Source organism: Heteronotia binoei, chromosome 10, assembly GCF_032191835.1.
Source record: "Heteronotia binoei isolate CCM8104 ecotype False Entrance Well chromosome 10, APGP_CSIRO_Hbin_v1, whole genome shotgun sequence".
In the NCBI taxonomy this organism is placed as follows: domain Eukaryota; kingdom Metazoa; phylum Chordata; class Lepidosauria; order Squamata; family Gekkonidae; genus Heteronotia; species Heteronotia binoei.
Window position 1 is genome coordinate 81,766,925 of NC_083232.1, and position 16,515 is coordinate 81,783,439.

Sequence of the window (16,515 nt, forward strand, 5' to 3'; positions counted from 1 at the left end):
TGAGGCATGTGCAAGGACTGAGGGGGAACAATTTGGTTGGAGTCACAAGGGCATCAGAAGGGGAGACCGAGGAATCTCATTGGCTGGAATATGATGCGAGAAGTTCTCACAAGATACTGGACCTCATTAAGACTCAGGGGAAGCACAGTGAATTGATTTACCGTAATCTCTCATTTTGTTATTATTTATTTATTGAAATAGAGTTTCCAGTAAGACTGCCACCTGATCATAGAATTCAGTCAATCTGAATATAAACAAATTAATACATCCCGTTGGAACAGATTACAGCCTTAATAAGATAGTAAAGGGACTGTACATGTAATAAACAAAAGCTATCACTAGTTGTTAGAAGAAAAGATCCTAATAAATATTTCATAATTCCATGTTTTGTATATTCTGTTACAGTCACATCGTAAGAGAACATTGCCTCAAAAATAAGCACATTTGCCCTTAGCTCTCAGCCTTACTGATTAAAATTTGCCATCTCCGACTATTTATTTATTTAGAGTTCTATCTCACCCTCCCCCAAAATGGTCTTGGGGCAGGACTACAATTGCCTGCACCAGTTAATCAACACAATTGTTACTTGATCAATCTCCTATTAAATTAAAATTTATGAAGCCACAGTTCCAAAGAGAATCAGATACAAAACCGCCTTCCCAAGATTGCCCTGTATGGCGAACTCTCCACCGGCCATCGAAATAGAGGGGCACCAAAGAAGAGGTACAAGGACTCCTTGAAGAAATCCCTTGGCACCTGTCGCATCAACCATCACCAGTGGTCTGACCTAGCCTCAGATCGCAAAGCATGGAGACACACCATCCACCAGGCTGTCTCTTCCTTTGAGAACGCACGCATAGCTGGTCTTGAGGACAAAAGGAGATTGAGGAAGAATCGCACTGCTACAGCACCAACCCTAAATCAGACTTTTCCCTGCAGCCACTGTGGCCGGACCTGCCTGTCCTGCATTGGTCTTGTCAGCCACCAGCGAGCCTGCAGCAGACGTGGACTATTGCACCCTTCTTAAATCTTCGTTCACGAAGCCAAGTCGAGAGAGAGACTTTTCTCTTGGAATGAAATTTCTTGTGAACTGTCCCCCAGTAGTCCTCCAATTATGTGAACTGAGTTCCTGGGCACATATTTTCCGTTCAAGGGAGTAGTGGGGTATAAATTAACAGAAATAAATAAATAAATAAATAAATAAATAAATAATGTATCTCATCTTGGACTCTGTCCTGTCTTTCCTTTAGAGAGCCAATTTGGTGTAGTGGTTAAGTGCGTGGACTCTTATTCGGGAGAACTGGGTTTGATCCCCCACTCCTCCACTTGCACCTGCTGGAATGGCCTTGGGTCAGCCATAGCTCTGGCAGAAGTTGTCCTTGAAAGGGCAGCTGCTGTGAGAGCCCTCTCAGCCCAACCCACCTCACAGGGTGTCTGTTGCGGGGGGAGAAGATATAGGAGATTGTAAGCTGCTCTGCGTCTGAGGGAGAAGGGCGGGGTATAAATCTGCAATTCTTCTTCTTTAGAAAAATCTTTACAGAAAAAAATGGTATCGTGGTTTATTGTCATTCAGGGCTGGCCCTGCCACTAGGCAAACTAGGCGATTGCCTAGGGTGCCTGCCTTCTGGGGTTGTCGAATTGGGCCCCCCCATGTAACTCAGTGATGTTATCAGTGCAGAGGGGGGCACCAGAAGTTAGCCTTGCCTAGGGTGCCAGAAGATGTCAATCAGGGCTGGCCCTGTTGGCATTATGAAGGATAGTTCCATGATTCAACCAGGTTTTTTTTAGGGGTAGGGAAAGGAAGGGTTGTAGACAAATACCCAAAGGAGGTAGGCCCCTCAAATTCTGCCTGTGAAGTTCTCAGTATGAGAAGGTGCGGTTCCTTCAGCAGATCATTCTTTGTCACCCTGGTTTAGCACATCCTGCTTTCTCTTCTGTCTTCCTCCCTCAATTATCTCTTCTTCTCACTCCCATTCACAGTTTACTCATCTTTATATCTCACACAGTTGTGCAACCAACAAGTAGGGAAGGAATAACAAAGTTGTATGTAACGTATGTGTCTAAAAGCAAGCTGATAAATGTGTTAGCTGCCCACATGGCTGACAAGTTCTGATTTGTAAAATGCTGCTTTTCCGAGACATTGGTAGGCCACACTAGGAGCAGAAACCAGCAGGTTAAGAGTGTAGCCTGGTGGAATGTGGACAGGGCTTGATAAGTCTAGACATGGAATTAGTAAGAATTTTGGTTGGGTTGGCTGTAATGTCAAATGGCTTTCCAGGTCTCCCAGTATCATTTATCTTCCCATGCATTGTTTCACTGTTGGGATATTTCACCGCATGGGAAGTTGTATGATGATAGGCCCTAGCTATTGACCAAATGTGCATCAGTCACTTCTCCTATCACAAGTCCTGCAGGAGCTCTTACTAACACTGGGAAATTGCTGCTATGGAGAAGTCAAAGACAACACGCAAGCTGTTCACTTTTGGAGACTGCCACTTCCTAATCTGGAAAAATCTCAAACTCACCGTCTTTCTTGCAGGAATTCTTCACTGCCTAATCCTGAGTGCATGCTGTTGGTTAAATTACCACACTCCCCCTTCAGAGGGCGTTCTGAATTAATCTTGGAGATCTTGATGGAAAGGAAGTAGTTTCTAAGGTATGTGGGACCAAAGCCATTTACAGTTGTATAGATTAAGATATGCAGCATGACACCTGAATAAACGCAGGAGCACTATAAGAATGAACTCATGAAGTTGTGTCATAAGAGAAGCCAAGTTGGATCAGGCCAATGGCCCATCCAGTCCAACACTCTGTGTCACACCGTAGCCAAAAAACCAGGCGCCATCAGGAGGTCTACCAGTGGGGCCAGGACACAAGAAGCCCTTCCACTGTTGCCCACCCCAAGCACCAAGAATACAGAGCATCACTGCCCCAGACACAGAGTTCCAACAATATGCTGTGGCTAATAGCCACTGATGGACCTCTGCTCCATATGCTTATCCAATCGCCTCTTGAAGCTGTCTATGCTGGCAGCTGTCACCACCTCCTGTGGCAGTGAATTTCAACCCAAGGTATTTTCCAACCCAAAGCTGACAACTCTAGGTGTTTCTTAGAGCTGCCTTCTTATTGTTTTTGTCTTTTCTGAAGTTTCACTGAGTGTACCCAAAACCATGAACCATGAAAAACATGATCACTCTTTTTATGAAGTATATATATGCAAAATATCTGTAGGAAAGGAGTGATACAGCAGCAAACATATATGTGTGCACAACTATAATGATATTTCCTTGTATCACATCTATCAGGTTAGAAGCGGCTAATAATTTTCTTTTTTCTGCTCGCAGCCCGGTATTGTAATGCCACATCCTCATAAATCAACCTCAATGTAGAACATTGCTTAGGAAATATAAATGTATGTGCATTGCAGAATGATCCCGAGATTACAAAAATATATCAGAAGTCAAAAGTAGCTGGTGGAGAAATGCGATGTCTTTAGTTTATTGAGATTGTTTGGAGGATCCTAATGTACCGTCACCGAAAGAATAATTTTTCCTTTACAATCTACTTAGCAAAGATTTATCGATCCTTTCCTCCCTTCATAGAGAATTACTGATCCATTTTAGAAAATCAGATTTTCACACCTTTCATGAGAATGTGCACAGCGCAGGTTCCCCCTGGGATTGCCGAGGAAGTTGACTTTGACATGAAATCCCCAGGCACCCCCGCACAACCGCCTGTCCTCTCTTTGCTGATTTGTTGCACAGGGCGCTAAAATACTTTTTATACATTTATAGAGAAATGATCACACGGCCAGGGCTTATTTTTCTATGCTAGCGAACCGTGTTCGGGGGTGCTGTTATTTGTGCGTACAGCATTTTTCAGGGCTTTGCCCCCCCTCCCCCTTTTCCACACTCGGCAGCGATGTTACAAAGAGGAAGGTAAGATAAAAGTTGTTGAAATTCATGTTGTAAAGCAGGAGGGCATGGCAGGATTTCTCTCTGTTGTGTGCACCCGTATAAATAACTTTCTCTGCGAATGCATCTGTTCTCTGTTCTCATTACAGTTGTATCCTAGGTAGCTAAACATTAGGCATGTTATATTGAAGTATGCATCATAATGAAGGTGATTTATTATAATTAAAATGGCACAGAGAGCAGCTTTTATTAGACGTATTGTTTCGCAGGAGAGCTTAATAAAGGGTATTATTATTAGTTATAGATCTGTGTGAGGGATGTTGTTTACCAAGAGTTATGTGAATATTAGTCAAAGTCTGAAGTCGCTCATTTGAGCTGTCCACTGTAAGGAGGGGAGAAAAGGCATTCTATACACAGCAAACAGAAAGAATTTCAAGAGCATTGTGGGGGGAAAGAGAGACAGAGAAAAAGGAAATGCGGAGCGTATGAAGTATTCTCCGCAGGAGCAGTCCTAGAATACTTTATTACGTATCTTCAGAGACAATGTCATGGACCGTAAGTAGACCCCGTCTCTTGATATAATAATGCACATAAAGTTGGGGTCAGATTGGGTTCGCTCTGGGCTTTGATGCTGCAGAAGGTCACTGGGGGAATCGATGGAGGGGAAAAAAATGAGACCAGAGTATTCCCGCCAATCAATGAGATATTTTTCCTATTTAAAGTGGACACTGCTGGGTGTGAGTCTAGGCTTCAGATGCTGTTTTGAACCGCTCAGGCCGGCTGAGCACAAGAGAGTGGGCAAATGCATTGTTTTCCTGTTAATAACCGGGAGTCGTCGCAATGGGGATACGGCAGGTCAGCCCACTGGGTAATGTCTGATAAGCTGTACTGAAGAAACAGACCAATCGGTAGCATAAAATACTTTGCATACTTGTTACTGTGGATTTCATCCAAGGATGCTTCCGCTTCCGAACGTTTTAAAACATTGCTGTTTTAAAATTTTGAAACAGCCAATAAGCTTTCTTAACCGCACCCCCCCCCCCCAATGTTCTGTGCTTATGCGGTAACGCATTTCTTTCAATATGTTTGAATTTCTACAGGGTTCTGAAAATTATTGTTGAGTGTTAGGAGGGTGTTTTGTTCTCTTCAATGAGTTCTGGAGAAGCTTCTAGTGATTCGCTGCCTTCCTCGAAAGTTTCCAAAACAGTCTGAAAGTGCTTTTAGGTTTTCCTTTTTATTGTAATGCATTGCCTCTTCAGGGTGAAGAAAGCTTTTGGAATTGATGAGATGAGAGGCTGTAGCAATACTAAAATAGCAGATAATTGTGAGCAGGGCTGTTTTAGTGCCTGAATGCATGTGAAATTAACCAATGCTATAGGCCAATTTTTGTGACTGCTAGTGTAAACATTTTTTAGGAGGGTGGGTTTTATTGAATAGAACTGTTTAGAAAGCTGGGCGTGGGACCACCTTAAGCAAAATCACAAGGGTTAAAGCTGATTTGGCCCTGGTGATTTCAAGTGGAATAACCAGAATTACAAATCTGTGTTACATTTTAAATGGACTGGGAACTGCAATTTGGATTTGCTTCTGAACAACTGAGATCAGAACCCGTTTGTTTGTTTTTAACCTTTCAGACTCTGAGACAATTTTGCCATAGGACTATTTTTTATCAATGAAATCTCAAATATTGGATTAATGGATTATTGTAATAACTGTGCAGATTAATATATGCATGTAAAACGCCCTGAACACTCAAAAGTATTCTATAATTATTATTTTTTAAAATGCTGATTGTTTACCGATTTCATTTGAAACACTTGCTTATGTACATAGAGGCACCACAGAGAAAGATATGGACATGATTAAGCCAGAGGTGACCACTTTTATTAAGCCCAGTTAATTTCAGTGGGGAAATCACTGGGACTTTGAAGCACTTATCTTGGAGTGGATCATACCATGTATTAAAAGCAATAAGAAAAAGTTAACAGGTATGCACATTTATCCCATTGAACTCAGCAGAGCTCGTTTCTGGGCAAATGGAAACAAGTCTGGGCTGCATATTCCTATGTAAAAAATATAAAACTGTCACAACAGCAGATGGTCAATTGGACTGGAATGACAGCCCCCAGAGTGGAATGATGGCCCCTAGCAATAGAATCTGTGTACTGGGACTGGAATGATGAGTGGAATGGCCCCTGGGAGCAGCAGGAGCATTCTGGAATGGAATTCCACTCTGGGAGCCCTGATTCCATTCCCAGAATTCTTCTGCTACTCCCAGGGGCTGTCATTCTGTCAGAGTCCATTCTGCATTTTTTTTTGCAACTTTTTAAATGCTACAATGTATTTCAATGGAGCCCATGCAAGTCAGTTGGCATTCTTGGCTCCCATTATCTCCAATGGGCCTTCAAGCCTCTCTCATTGTTTACAGTGTGCAATCCTGTCATTCCTTTTACTAAACCCCCCAAATTATTATCTCAAACCACCTTGGAAAAAAAAGCACTGGGGCCCTGTAGTGCCACTGCCACTCTGAATAGATGTGGAAGGAGAAGAAACTTGCAATGCCCAGCCATTTCATGTTTTCTTAGACTCAGAGGATTTTCTATTTTTATTCTCTGCTGTGATCCTTGTGCTTTTCCTTGAAGTTTTACATAAAAAGGTCTATCGCCAAATCCCACTATTCCCCCACCTTTCCATTTTAGGCAGGCATTTTTTTAAGGGCGGATGGGAAGGTTTGGGAGTGTCAGTTATCAAAGACTGTTAAATAAACAAAATATTGCAAGAGTGTTACTGTTTTAAGCATGTTTGCATTTTAAGTAAACATATATTTAACTGTGTTTGTCTATAAAGTTTATATCTCTGCTACCTGGCATTACATTTTATGGCAAAAATGGCTCGGCCCAATAAGGTTGTCAGACCGACTCAGGAAATATCTGGGGACTTTGGGGTGGAGCCAGGAGCAAGGTTGTGACAAGCATGATTGAACTCCAAAGGGAGTTCTGGCCATCACATTTAATGGGACCATGCTCCTTTTAAATGCCTTCCCTTCATTGGAAATAATGGGGGATAGGGGCACCTTTTTGGGGGGCTCATAAAATTGGACCCTCTGGTTCAGTCTTTTTGAAACTTGAGGGGGAGTTGAGGAGAAGCACTAGATGTTATGCTGAAAATTGGTGCCTCTACCTCAAAAAAACAGCCTCCCTAGAGCCCAGATGCCCATGGATTGATTCTCCATTATAATCTATGGAGACCAGGCTTCATAGGATATTATGGAATGCCCAGCAGACAGTTAATCCTCCCCCCTCACTTTCTGATAACCCTGAAGCTGGAAGAGGGCCTCCAAGCCACAGGATCCCCTGCCCCCAGTGGCCCAACAAAGTCCCAATTATGTTAGGACTCTTATCTGGGAGAACTGGGTTTGATCCCCCACTCCTTGGGTCAATCAAAAGTTCTCTCAGAGCTGTTCCTCTCAAGAGCAGTTTCTGGCAGAGCTCTCTCAGCCCCACCTACCTCACAGGGTGTCTTTTGTGGGGAAGGGAAGGAGATTGTAAGCCAATCTGAGACTCCTTCAGGTAGTGAAGGGTCGGATATGAATCCAATCTCCTCCACCTCCTCCAACTTCTTAACAATAACAACTGTTAGACACACTAGAGTTCATTCTGGTAGGCCTCTCCTACTGGACTGGAATCCAGCTGTTTGGCTGCAGACCAACATGGCTGCAGTTTAAAACCACCTCTGCTGAATCCATGCTTTTTCTTTTTCTATGTGTTTAAAACCACCTCAGCCATCTTGCTTCTAAACACGCAGGCTTTTGTGGTTTCAGGGTCTTTCTTCTCAGATGGAAGTCACAAAGACCTGATCGTTTCATCTTAATACAGTACCAAGCTTGTGTGGAGAAATAACACTGAGCTCTCACATCATCTCCCTTCCATTTTAGGGAACTTGCTTGCCTCGTGAACACAGCTAGCCCATAATATTCTGATTAATAATGACACTGAAAGACTATTTCACTCCAACAAGCATTTAATAATAAATTAATGGAGTCATTGTTGGGCAAGCGCCATCCTTCTTCAGAAGGCAGTCAAAGTTTGTTAGCTAAAACAAAGGGGGAAAAGCCCCTAAGTGTCTTGCATTACAGGTATGCAAGAGAAGAACTTAAAAATACTGCTTCAACATAATTTCTCTTAGCAGGGTCATTTGCAATTCCAGCAGAATGCACGCTCACCTGAAATGATTTGTTTGTGTTTTCATCGGTGCCCAGAGTAGGGACACTTCACATCGTATTATTTTCATTTTAAACAACACCAAGGCCTTCTTAAAAGAGGGTTTAATGCATGCGGTATTACCTTTTGAGGTTAAACTAGGTTTGCTGTATAAAAAAAGAAGAGTGGTATAAATGTATATATTAAATAAATGGTCCATAAGAGATCTATGCAGGAAAGGCAGATGGATCCTTGGAAGATGGGGATTAGGAGGTGGATCACAAGTAGATCCTATACCAGGGGTGGCCAAACTTGTCTAACATAAGAGCCACATAGAATAAATGCTAGATGTCTGAGAGCCTCAGGACATTAACATCAGATTTTTGAAAGCCGCAAGATGGGAAAGAAGGAAGGAAGACAATAGATGGGGGAGGAAGGAGAGGTGGAAAGAAAGCAACTTTAAATGCATTCTCCAAGCCGCTGGCTATCTTGGCTTGGAGAAGTGATTTAAAGAGACGCCTTCTCCAAGCTGACCAATGGGGTGTGGTGGGGGCTTCAAGAGCCACACAATATGTGTGAAAGAGCCACATGTGGCTCCCAAGCCAGTTTGGCCACCCCTGTCCTATACACTCACAAGCTATGAGCCTACGTTTGCCTAGGTGGCACCTAGCGATCTCTTGCTGTGACAAGTGATTTCAGATAGGGATGTCAGTCTTCATTTGGGGCCTGGGGATCTCCTGGAATTACATCTTATCTTCAGACTACAGGGATCAGTTCCTCTAGAGAAAGTGGATGCTTTGGACGGGGGACTCTGTGACATTGTAACTCCCTGAGGCCTTTGTCTTCCTCAGGCTCCATCCCCAAATCTTCAGGAGTTTCACCAACTGGAAATGGCAACCTTAACCCCTACCCCCCACACCAGTTGCCAGGGGGACCTGTCAACCCCGTCTCCAGATGATCAAGATCAGGAAGGATCAGGAGGAAATGGCTGCTTTGGGGAACAGATTGTCTGGCATTACACCCAGCTGAAGCTCCTCCCCTAATAGGGCTGCCAAGCCCCAGGTCTGGGCAGGGGTTCCCCCACCCAGGAGGTTCCCAACCCGGAAGTGATGTCATCGTGCCGGCGATGCCGCGCAGTGTCCACTTTAGGCGTTTCCAGGAAAACTCTATTGTTTCCTGGACGCTCTAGCCATTCGAGAGGGAAAACTCTATGGTACAATAGTCCCCACCCCCACTGGAGGCACAGCGGTACTTGGCAACTCTATCCCCTTCCCACACCCCAGGTACTTCCCAAACCAGAACTGGCAACCCTATATGAGCCACTTTTCAGTGTGATGCTTTAGCAGGCCATAAGAAATCAGTTCTCTCTCCCCCTCCCCTTGAGATGGCCACTGCAACCTATGCCAATTGATGCATGTTGCTTCTTGATCTTTTCAATGAAAAAATAAATGTGTTTCGCTTCTGTGATCAATGGAAGAGATAAAAGGTAAAACCCACTTGTGTCTTGTCTATATGAATATCATGCCAGATGACTTACGATAGCAAATTTGTGGCTGTCATTCATTCTCTGTATCAGAGATTTGGGGCCCAGTATGAACCATATCAAACTCTATGGGAATTCCATAAAGCTTTTTCTGTTCTCCTTGCTTCTATACAACAATGCAGGGAATTTTAAATCTGTCCCTAAGCTTCTAAAGGCATTCTTCCCCATGGCTTTAGACTGAAATAAACCTATAATAACATCAATCTACTATGCACCATTTAATTATAATGACATTGTATGCAAAGTAAACAGCTGAGGATGTCTTGTTGTGGCCTAAAGGTTGCAACTAGGGTTGCCAATCCCCAGGTTGGGGCAGGAGATCCCCTGGTTTGGAGACCCTCCCCCCCGCTTCAGGGTCATCAGAAAGTGGTGGGGGGAATGTCTGCTGGGCACTCATTATTCCCTATGGAGACCGATTCCCATAGGGAATAATGGAGAATTGATTGGTGGGTGTCTGGGGCTCTTGGGGGGGGCCCTGGGTTTTGAGATAGAGGCACCAAATTTGCAGCTTAGCATCCAATGGCTCTCATCAAAAGCTCTCCTCATAGCTCTCTTCAAAAGACCCTCCAAGTTTTAAAAAGATTGGGCCAGGGGGTCTAGTTCTATGAACCCCCAAAGAAGGTGCCCTGATCCTTCATTATTTCCAAGGCAGGAAGGCATTTAAAAGGTGTGCGGTCCCTTTAAATGTGATGGCCAGAACTCCCTTTGGAGTTCAGTTATGCTTGTCACAACCTTTCTCCTGGCTCCACCCCCAAAGTCCACAGATATTTCTTGAACTGGACTTGGCAACTCTAGTTGCAACCATATCTGGTAAGTTGGAAGATGGCCTTTTGAAGGATGTAGGTAGAGGAATTAAGAACCTTACTGTTCTGTAGAAAATTCAGCTCTGCACAGAGGCATGTCTTAAACTAATCTTTCTTACCTTCCCATGGCAATCAAGTATTTACTAGAAAAATGGCCCACCAGTAGCCATCCAGCGCTGATGTCTCTCTCTGCCCCCTGTACCCCAGTTCACACAGTCAAGGTCGTTGGGCATCATATGAACTACACTTCCCACAATAGTTAACTAGTTTGGACAAACCACCTAAACAACAGAATATCCAAGCCCATATGGTTGCCAGGGCACTTTGCAGGGAGAATGCTCTAGCACTTGGGAAAAACCTCTATGGTTATCATAGAGTTTCCCCCCAAATGCTAGAGGGTCCCCCCCTGCAATGTGCTTAGTATGATAATATCACTTCTGAGTGTTGCTATCACACTGGGCATGTTACGACCTGCTGGTGCTCTTTGGGGGTGGAGCTGCCCCCGCCGGCCAGTTCCATGGCAGTGGGTTGGAGGCTCCAAAACCCCACTCCTGGCAGGAGGCTGGGAACCCTACAAGCCCACCTTTGGCCCAGTATGAAGACAGGCCTTCACTGCCACCAATCACCATTTTGCTGAGGGTCAGAAGACCTTTTTATGCCAGGTAGAGTGATGGACATAGTGAGACACATAGGCTGCATTGTCCTTCCTAACAGTATCCGAAGGATGACTGGACTTAGCGGTTGCTTTGATTCAGAATTTGCCTTCTTAAAAAGGATTACTTTGAGGACAGGCAGTGTAGTGCTTTGAACTAACTCATATTTGCAGTATCCAATCCCAAAAGTAGAGGAGAAAACTGATGGCAAGGCAGAATGCGAGACAGCAGATGGGTTCATGTGACCGAGAATATAAATAGTAGCCGTGCTGGATGGGAGCACTGGTCTATCTAATCCATCATCCTGTCTTACATAGTGGCCAGCTAGTCACACTGGAGGGCCAACATGGCATAAAGGCGACAGTCTTCCCCTGATGTTTCCTGCTGGCACTGGTATTCTGAGCAACGTTCCCTCTAAGCTGCAGAGTCTTGTGAGCAAAAATTCTACTTTGTGAGCTAATGGCATTAAAGTTGTGAGCTCCTGCATAAATTAGTGCGCTATGGGGGCCATCCTTCCTGAGCTAAGGCAAAAATGTGTGAGCTGGAGGTTAGGTTTTCTTTAGTTTTTATTTGCATTATTTGTGTTGTTAGTGAAATAAGAAAATTCAGAAAATTAATAACAATGTGTATAAAAAAATCTGTGAACTAGCTCAAGCTAACTCAGCTTGGAAGGAACACCGATTCTGAGGTTAATTGCCTCTGAATATGGAGGTTCCGTCTAGTCACAATGGCTTGTGGCCTCTGAGGGACCTCTCCTCCTTGAATCTGTCTAATTCCCTTTTAAAGCTGTCTATGCCTTTGGCCGTCTTCGGGCAACAAATCCCATATTTTAATCACTAACTGAACAACGAAGCATTTCCTTTTGTCCCTCTGGAATCTACTCTCCACCAGCTTCATTGCATACTCTTGAATTCTAGTATTTTGAGAAGTGGGAAAAGAAATTCTCAGCACTCTCTCTGGGGGGGTAGAAAGTGCTGTCAAATCAGAGCTGATTTATGATGACCCCAAAGGGTTTTCAAGGCAACAGCCTAACAGAGGTGGTTTGCCATTGTCTGTCTCTCGACCCTTGGCTTCCTTGGTGGTCTCCCATCCAAATACTAACCAGGGCCAGCTTTGCTTAGCTTCTGAGATCAGGCTGGCCTGGGGTACTCAGATCAGGGCCCACTCTCTCAACCCTCTCCAATTTTATCACCTTGTCTCTTTTATCAACTGAAAAATTCAGACCGTTTAGCCTTTCTTCATTGGAAACTTACTCCACCCCCCTTTGTCATCTTGATTGCCCTCTTCTGTACTTCTTCCAACCAATGCTCCCTCTAAGCTGTGGAGTCTGGTGAGCAAAAATTCTACTTTGTGAACAACTGGCATTAAAGTCATGAGCTACTGCATAAATTAGTTTGTTCTGGGGCCATTGTTCCTGAGCTAAGACAAAAAGGCGTGAGCCGGAGACTAAAAACCTGTGCAGGCTCACACTAACTCAGCTTAGAGGGAACATGGCTTCCACCTAAGGAAATTTTTCAGAAAGGAAATGTAGAATGCTCCCCCTTTTGGAAAGCAGCAGTTCCCTCTTTTTGTTTTATTACTGTGCTGACCGATTTGTGCGATACTGCTGCGACACATTTGAGGATGGAGGATGCTTTCTGGAAGAGTGCTGGCACTTCAGTCAACCATTGCAATGCATGACAAGTCAATTTGTCATTCATGGTGTTTTGTCATGAATGTGATATCCTTGGCATGCATCACCTTCCCTTATGGCCCTTTGGTCGCCTTAAACAGCTGTCATCTCCCACTACGAGCACATTGTCACATTATACCCTGTCCCTAGTTTAGTTGACCCAGAACACTTAATCCATTCCTTAGGGATGTAATCCTCTTGAACTGGATTCTTCCCAGCTCTTGTTGGCTTTCTCCTGGGAGGTAGTTTTAACTGCTGTTCTGCAACCTTTCTGATATTAAGGATCAGCAGCCTGAATCCATTTTGGTTATGATGCCTCTTTTACACAAGGTGAGCTTGTTCTCCAGTGCCTATCATATCTATACGTTTCATTCCCAGACTCGCCTTTTTATTGAGATCCTTTAGGGTTGCCAGCCTCCAGGTGAGGCCTGGAGGTCTCCCACTTTTACAACTGATCTCTAGCTGGCAGAGATCAGCTCCCCTGGAGAAATGGCTGCTTTGAAGGGTGGACTCCATGACATTGTACCATGCTGAGGCCCCTCCCCTCCCCAAACCCCACCCTCTCCCAGATCCACCCCTAAAGTCTCCAGGTACTTTCCAACACAGACCTGGCAACCCTAGACCCCTAATTGCCTTTGTAGATAGCCCTTCACATGGAAGAAGTAGTGGAGGCCCCGTGCCTTAAGTTGTTGTTACTTCCAATTAATATATTGCCTCATCCCAGCTGGTGCCAGGCTCAACAATAAAATACATACAATAGTCAGTAAAATCAGTTAATTTAAAAGTTCCTCCTTAGCAACTGAAATTTCTTTTCCAGAGTAGCACAGCTATATTAGTTGTAATTTGGCTTACATAGTGCCCAGCTGACTGTGGTTGCCAACCTCCAGGTGGCATCTGGAGATCTCCTGGGATTACAACAGATCTTCAGGTGACAGAGATCAGTTCCCCTGGAGAAAATGGCCATTTTGGAATGCGGACTCTACTCCGTTAAAGCTGCTCCCTTCCCCAAATCCTGCCCTCCTCAGGCTCTGCTCCCAAAATCTTCAAGTATTTCTCAGCCTGGAGCTGACAGCCCTACAGAAACCACAACTGCTGACTGTTTCCCCACACTCTCTAAGCAATGGTTCTCTCTTAAGGGCCTGATATCCTAACACCCCACAACTATCCTGCTCAAGGTGGAGGCCCAAACATCAGGGATTGGCGCTGGATGCAGCAGTACTATTTCATGGCTGTTATTCCAGCAAAAGCTGAGGATTACCTGAGGCCTTAAATACTTCTGGAAGGAGGTGGAGATGCAGGGCCCTCCCCTCCAGTAACAGGCTTTCAGAATCTAAAGGTGCCAAGCCCACCCAGTTATGGTGGCAAGTGTTGTGATGGGGCTGAGGTGGTTCAGGCCTTTGAGAGGCCTGAGGGATCAGTTGGGGAAGAAGCTGGGTTTGGCAGCACGGTCTGGGATGAAGGGTTCATGGTCCAAGTCTGCATCCACAAAAAGGGAGTTGTGTTTTAATGGCTATTCGGCAAGTTATTTCTTTGTTGAAGTTTAGAAGTGTGCCCCATTAGGACGGCATCTGTTATGGGGCAGACTAAGCCCTTCTATACGGAAAGAGAAAGCAAAGCGGAAAAGAGGAGAAAAGATGGAGAAAAAGTGGAGCAAGGACCGTACGAGGGACAGAAGAAGAAAACCTGGAGTTCAGACTCCTGCCTTGATTGTCTCTTTGCCCGCTTTAAATTGGAAAACATGGCCGTTTCCCAGAGTGAACAAGCTGATTCAGACTTAAGAAGGCGTCCCAGTTTCCTCCTTTTGCAGTTTAGTGTCCAGTTGCCTCTTCCTCCATTTCCTTCACTTCTTTGGTGAAGGGATTCTGTACTCTGGTCCATGACAGAGGGTTACTAACCTCCATATGGGACCTGGAAATCTCCCCAAATTACATCTGATCTCCTGACCACAGACATCAGTTCCTCTTGGGAAAATGGCAGCTCTGGAGGGTGGACTTTGCAACATTATACCCTGCTAAGCTCCCTCCCCTCCCCAAACCTCACCCTTCCTATGCTTCACCCCCAAAATCCCCAGAAGTTTCTCAACCTGGAGTTGGCAACCTTTGTTGTCCATGACAACAGAGGAGCTATGAACATAGGAGTAGGACAGCTCTTGCAGGAGCCCAAAAGTCTCAAGATACCTCCCTGCCTTTCTCAATTCAGGAGCTATGGCCTCAGGGGATAGAACTGATTCTCTGAGAACCAGAAGTTCTGAGTACACATTCGCAGTGGCCACCCTGCATGCAGATGACCATACATGCAGCAATGTGTAATATGTTGACTAGCTCTCACCCCACTACTAGCTTTGAATCCTCACGTGTGTGTTAAGAGCGGTCAAGTTCCTTCTGCCTTAGGGAAAACCCCAGGACTTTTTTGGTAGAAAAAGCCCAGCAGGAACTCATTTGCATATTAGGCCACACCCCCTGACATCAAGCTAGCTGGAATCGCGTTCCTGTGCATTCCTGCTATTAAGTGGGGGGGGGGGGAGCCCTGGAAAAGCCTATGAATTAATGATCTCCAAAACATCCAGTCATTAACAGCCTTGTTCTGGTCTTGCAAACTGACTATGGTTTTCTTGACTGAGTCAATCCATCTAACATTGAGGCTTTTTTTCTTGTTGCCTCCAACATTACTTGTCTTTCTTAGTGGGTTGTCTTCTCATAATGTGACCAAAGTACGATAGCCTTGGTTTCATCATTGTAGCTTCTAGGGAGAGTTCAATCTTGAACCTTCAGAGTTAACTGTATTTTTAAAATTAAGGGGCTCACCTTTAACTGTTACTGTAAAAAAAAAAATCTTCAAATATGGTTGTCAGCTCTGGGTTGGGAAATGCCTGGAGATTTTAGGGGTGGAGCTTGGAGACAGCATGGTCGGGAAAGGGGAGGGCCTCAGTAGAGTATGATGCCATTGACTCCACTTTATGAAGCAGCCATTTTCTTCAGGAGAACTGATCTAGATTGTCTGGAGATAAACGGGAATAGCCAGAGATCTCGAGGTGTCACCTGGAGGTTGGCAAGCCAAACCTCAATCCCCCCCAAATAAAAACTGCCTGTAGACTGTGACATCCCAGCTTCCTCAGCTAAACTCACGTAGACAGTCAACTTGTCTGTCTCATTTTATTCAGCTTCTGTCACAGGCTACTCCTGAATATATATATAGCTGGCTGTGGCTAGCTGTCCAGTTTCAGTCAGAGTAATGGAGCCTAGCTGCTCTGATTTACAAAAGGGTGTGTGACTCAGCAACTATGGCCATTGAATAATGGGCGGTGATTTAGAAGAAGCTGCTAGTTGATTTGATTAACCCTTTTGTGGCTGCTATGCAATTGATCTGAGTAACCTTTTTGGTGCTTCTCTGCAAGTGATGTGATTAACTCGTTCAGTTCTGGCTACAGAAGACCGCAGTTTTTAAAATTTAATTTTTCCAAGACTGGCTACAAGATACTTGCAGTTTTTAAATCAATTCATCCAAAGCTGATTACTTCCTGTTCTGCAGCTTTCAAAAACCAGCTCTTCAAAAGAATTGGCAGGTTTTAAAACTTAGTTCTTTCAAAGATGACTCCAAAAGCAGCCTGTAGTTCTAAGGCTGATCTTTCAAACCCACCTTAGATCCAGGTCTGTCCATTCTGCCTTAATTACTGGGTAGATATGAGAGTCAGTTGCAAAAAATTTTGGTAGAAAAAGCCCAGCAGGAACTTA

The 16,515-nt window shown here is 44.5% G+C and overlaps 1 protein-coding gene across 3 annotated transcripts in view; it reads left to right on the top strand.

The window, feature by feature from the left end:
• Positions 1-2,585: 2,585 nt before the first annotated feature.
• Positions 2,586-16,515, top strand: part of POU6F2 (POU class 6 homeobox 2) — a 446,425-nt gene continuing 432,495 nt past the window's right edge. For all 3 annotated transcript variants that reach the window (XM_060247655.1, XM_060247654.1, XM_060247656.1), the window contains exon 1: positions 2,586-2,656. The gene's annotated coding sequence lies outside the window, so the exon portion shown is untranslated. The remainder of the gene's footprint in view (positions 2,657-16,515) is intronic.